Source organism: Glossina fuscipes, unplaced genomic scaffold (assembly GCF_014805625.2).
Source record: "Glossina fuscipes isolate IAEA_lab_2018 unplaced genomic scaffold, Yale_Gfus_2 1, whole genome shotgun sequence".
NCBI classification, from domain to species: Eukaryota; Metazoa; Arthropoda; class Insecta; order Diptera; family Glossinidae; genus Glossina; species Glossina fuscipes.
Window position 1 is genome coordinate 8,580,276 of NW_023998415.1, and position 6,167 is coordinate 8,586,442.

A 6,167-nucleotide genomic window follows, 5' to 3' on the forward strand; every position below is an offset into this window, starting at 1 on the left:
TATATATGTTTGTGTATTTTTTTTTTTTTTTGTTTAAATAGCGTTTTGTGCAGCTTTTTTTTTTTTTTTTTTTCTCATTGGGACTTTGACTTGATTTTAGGCATTCCTATATTGTGAGCTGTTCTTGAATTGATTTGGGTTCATTTATCTAATGGCACACTTGAAATATTTCCGCATCATAATGTTTAAAATATATTAATTTTATTCATTTATTTGTAACGCATTAGTCTAAGGCTTGTAAAATCGTTATTAATATCCAAGAAGGATGCAATTTGTGAGCTGCGCTTGCGCATTCACGAATATGCTATTGGTTACGAATTGGATTCTACTAAGAATAAGAGTCTTGAGATTTCTCCAAAGTACGATTATTTTCTGAAATTACTGGACGCAAAAACCTTGACACTACAGCTTGACTGACTTTATAAATTTTTTTTTTTTTTTTTTTTTTTTTTTAAGTTAGCAATAAGAAGAAATTACTCCATAATATTTATAATATATAGTTTTGATTGGCGAACAATTTTCAGTTAATTAATAAATCATGTCCCTCCACTTGTTTCTTTATTAATAATATTCTGAGAGTCAAAGAAAAGGTGGGAAATTTTAAGTTTTTAATATAAAAAGAAGAAGAATATAATAGAATGCAAGAGAAAATTGCGAAATAAAATTTGAATTACTTACGAAACTTTAAACGGATCAGATAGCAGTCAATAGTCGATGTAAGAAACTGTTTGCCTCCAATGAAACGCTAAACTTGCATATAATAGAGAAGAAAGGACGAAATTGAAATATTTAAATTATATGATTAGCCTAATAATATATATATATATATGCATATATATACATATATATATATACATATATATACATACATATATATATACATATATATATATATATATATATATATATATATATATATATAAGTCTAGGTAGTAGATTTTCAAGATTCGAACCTAGATGAATAATATCTTTCTTATTTGTTTTATATATATAATATTTAAAATTCAATCCTTAGTCTTAAAATGTTGCTTCTCTCTTTCTCTCTCTCTCTCTCTGTCTCTGTCTCTCTCTTCTGCTCTTTCTCTCTCTCTCACTTTCTCTATATTTTCCGCTCTTTCTTTCTCTTTCTCTGTATTAACACAGTTTTACTTTATTTTAATTTTTAATATAATTTAGATTTTGATATATTTACCCTTTAAGAGCAATTATAATAAATATACGAACTATACTTATATGCATCCACAGAATAATTACAGACAACAATGTAAGAATTTTAATAAACAACAATAACAGCAACGGCAAAAAAGTTAATAACACAAATAAATGTATAAATGGATGAAAATGTAAAAAAAACTGAGTCTTGCGCATTTTTAAACGGGGGGGGCTTTATTCTGCTTGCAGCATTTCATAATATACATCTCACAGAATCTCGTAAAGTGTAAAGGCGTGAATTTTTTTTTTTTTTTTTTTTTTTTTTTTTTTTTTTTTTGTATGTACGACAAAGATATCATGATTTGTTCATCCGTCCTTGTCGGATTTCCTCATAAAATTGTATCGTTATGAATGTATATTAGAAAACATTTTTGTCATTCTGTCGAATCGTCTCATTACAACCTAATTTCATATTACATAAACTCGTGTGTTTTCAACGACTAGCAGAGTGTAACGGTAAAGAGATTGACACAGTTTACTGGTTAATATAAATGCTTCGGAACTTCTATGTTTCCTTAAATGCATTTCCAAACCGACGTCAGTCAGCGTTAGTTCATCGAGAAGACCACTGCATCGATAGGGAGGATGAAGCTGGGAGCGAGCGAGTCGCAAAATTTGAGTTCTTCTGTCATTTTGAAAAAAGGTGCGATATCGTCTTCGGTAGATGGGGGCAAGAACAAATACCTTCGAGCAAAAAGTTTTCACAGAAACGGGTACGAGAAATAGTATTTAAATGTGGCATAGCACTATTGTAAGACGATAATGGGATTGCAGAAAAATGTTTATACCTAATGGAAACACTTATCATAATAAACGAACATGCGTGCAATACATTGCAAGCTTGCAAAACAGCCCGTAACATCCACTCAAACAACTGCGACAATTATTTTCTTTTAATATTCTTAGGTCAGATGTTTTTTTTGCTGTTCCATGTATTTATCCAAGTATTCTACTTATAGTGTTAAGTTGGATTGTAATATTTAGGATTTAAAGATCTGAACCTATCTGCGTACAATCTTTCTGTACGTCTTATCATCCCAGTTCAACTCCTTTTTAAATTCCGAATCTCTTTGCATTCAGCTGAATGTTCTGCTGTCGGTTGGTCACCAATATCAAATTTAATTCATTTCATTTCATTCCCAGGTTAATCCCCTTTAATCTGTCAAACATTCTGCGCACTCTTTGTTACCCTTTTTCACCAATCACCACGTGCATCCACAGGTGATGCATTATGAATTTATAATTGATTGTTACACGTGAACAGTTTCGTTTCCTCGAGAAACGGGTACTTTCCATGTAGATTCCGTAGATTCCTAATCTCTGATTTTCGTAAGAATACATTTCAAATAAGATTTCTTCCTATCTATTAGGTGTTTGCAAAAGTTGTGATCACTCTTTCACTTGACAAAGGCATTTATAGTAGACAATTGCTACAATATATATTAATTAGAATAATTTTGATCATATATATATGCTCCAACATTTTACAATATTTTTGGCAGCAGATCGATATTATATCGAAAATACTTATATTGGTGTGGCAGCGATCCACCCACCGACCCATTTTCGCGCTTCTTCAACCTTGTGGGCACGCATGCCAGCTAAGTGACGATCAGGAGGCGTCATGTGTCTGGTGGGGAAGGGCGACAGGGTACGCTAGATGTGGCAGAATGTCGTATTTGAGCTACAACAGTGTATCTTGCACAATCCTTGCAACAAGTAGCCAAAAAATGGCATATGCAGTCAATTCGTGTCGCCATTTTTAATTGGGATATGAGGGGGCAGCATCACCATAAGCCTGTAAACATGTTTAGTGGGCTTCGGGAGGAGATTTGTTCAAATAAACAACAAGAGTAATGAATTTGGATGGAGAAGAATTATGAGCGCTCCATGGTTAGCGTCGGCATACGGTGAATAAATGGCGGCAAACTATCATTTTATGCAGAGAATGTATGTCAAAATCATCGAATTCGACCATTACCAGTACACTGGCATTTCCCATTTTTTTGTTATTTTTACCTGTAGAAGTCGTTGATTAAAATTCTTGCAAACAACTAATATACATTATACATTATATAACTGAAACATATCTTACTAATGAATGAATGAATGATTGAATGAATGTTTTCCGTTTGTTCGTCAATCGCATAAACTTCAAGATTTGAAAAGCTTCCCTCGCTATAGACATGCCAATTATGTGTTAATTTTGTGTAGAGTAAATTAAAGATCCCACGAGGATAGTCGCGGTACTCTTATTTTTTAATGTTTGTTCCATACATGATTTTTTTTTTAATATTGATCGGATTCAAAAAAAAAAAAAAACGCTCGTGATGAGATATATCCGAAGGGAGATTTTATATAATACTTTGGAACGAAAATCACGCCTCACGCATTTGTTTGTAGTCCAAAATTTCTGAATCCTTGCAACCTTTACATTAAGCATAAAAATGCATCAACACGGACAGATAAGCAGATAAAATCAATCGAAATCGATTGTGCTGATAAAAGGCGAATGAGTGAGCCTATCTCCCTTGCGTGCGAATGATGCATGAATTTAATGCACTGTTATCAGAAGTGGCGTTCGAGCGAAATAAATCGGAAAACCGGTTTGCTCGCAAAGAGAGGAATCTTGAACCGATTGACCAAAGAGTTGTATACTTTAAATTTTTGAAATGTAGATTAGATTTTTCTTAGTAGATTTTAAATTATGCGACTTTGGAAATTGCTTGGAAAGAGCTTGAAAGTTCGGAGTACTGAGTTCGGAGTTCTGAGTTACGAGATATTTAAATAGTTATTCTTGCGTTTATATTAAATGATGGCGTAGTTAGTTGTGAGTGTGAAAGGCGTTTTGTTTGAGCAGACTTTCCAGTTCGTTTCATTATGAATGAATAGGAAATAGAGCTTTGCAGAATATCGCAGAGGAGCGCTTTGGCACTATAAAATTTGATGTGGACCACATGAGCACATTTTGATATAACGGCCTTTGGAAAATTGCGGTAAAAATAGGTAAATGATAATGAATGTGGATCTTGTCGGTGCAGGTTTTGAGGCCGCCTCCTATCCCATATTAGGGTTCGTAGAAGCAGCAAGCATAGGAAACATAGCAAGTAGGCATAAATTTCCACGCTACTGTATGGTGAAAGTAAGTGAAATATTGTATGGACAAAGCGATACAGTAAGTAGCCTTGTGCGAGTATTATATTCTTGTTTGCTCTTAAAATAATTTTTATATATTCACTGTGCACTCTTTATCTCAATGAGCATTTTGTGTCTGCGTTACTAACGAAAATGAGTTAAACAATTTTTAATTACAAAGAAAAATTTGAATTTCAAGTGAAATGAATTTACTTTTAATTTTCAAATGATGATAATGAATTTTAATTAAGATATAAGATATATATATATATATATTTTGTTTTTTGTAGAGGGACGGAAACAAAAAGTTTTATGTTAATAAACCGCTTTTTATTTGCAGACTGTCTGTGCTGATGCCGGTTCCACTAATAAATTTTATTGAATAAAAATTTTATGATCTTTAAAATAAATCGCAACGAAAAGAATATAATTTTCAAGTCTTAAATGCAAGTTGTTCTATATAATGATGATGTTTATCAATAATCATTTTTTTTTTTTTTTTAAATAACAGATTTAAAAGTCATCAAGTATTATACGGTTTGAAAGAAATTCAATTATATATATTATATATATATATATATATATATATATATATAGAGCGTTTGGTCATTTGTCTTGGGATACGCTGAAGCATCAGTTTAATCAAATGTTTCGTTTAATTTTTTAAGGAAGCAGAAAATACCCGATGCCGAATGCTGACAAGTCCAAGCTTTCATGAAGCGATCTTTTAATAATAATCATAATTAAACTCTTACTTAATGTTTAAAGAACTTAACTGTAATTTGTCGTCGCTGAATGCGGAATCTATGCCTCATAGAAAAACAACCAATAACTATGCGACATTTGAGCTGAAGAAATCGAAAATTTTTCTTATCGTTACGTCGCAAATGTCTTCACATTAGTGGTTCATGACATGTGAGATCGTAATTATCAATGTTCCCCGATGTTGGGTGGCTGGCGACAATTGGCATAGACGTAATTGGCGTAACAACGAAAGGATTAGAACTGGCCCAGCATAGATCTTCGACACTAATCCAAAGAAACGTAAAGATGTAAAATGCACTCAACTCTTTTTTTACACGGTCTTTTTTGCCCGATTTTGAAATAATTAGGCTCACCAATAAGAAAAAATACACTATCTTTTGCTCCAGCACGACTACCACCATTATTTTCATTTTTTTATTTTTTTATTCATATCTAACTTGATATGATATTTGATCCCGTCCGTAACAAACATGCGCGCCTTTTATCAAGTAGCGATGAATAGGAGCGAAATTGATTTTTATTCCTAAATTCATAATATAAATTTTTTACATACATTTATGCAATAGATTTTCACTGTTCAGTAATTTCAATTTTTGTCGTTGTCTGCTGTTTCATAAACGTATCATATCCATATTATTATTATTATTATTATTTTTTGTACGGTTCTTCGCGGAAATATTTATCGTTTTCATTTTTTACACTATTTTTTTTAAAGTTCTGTTGAATGTACTTTTTTTTCGCGATTTTTTTTTTATACGGTTTTTTACGGAACGTATCTACCGAGTAAAAAAAGAGTTGTCTATATTCAAGTATTATACTGGATGTAATTATCTTCTCTCTGTAACGATCCAAGTCATTCCTTCTATTGAATCGTATCGCTATGTTGAAATGATCTTCACTTTGCCGAGATCAATCGATAGTAAACCTAAGTCTTCTTATCCCTGATGTGTTTTTTTTTTTTTAATGTTTAAAAATTTTAATTAATGTCATATAAAATTAATTAACGATGATGATAAATTATTTTTATATATATATATATATATATATATATATAT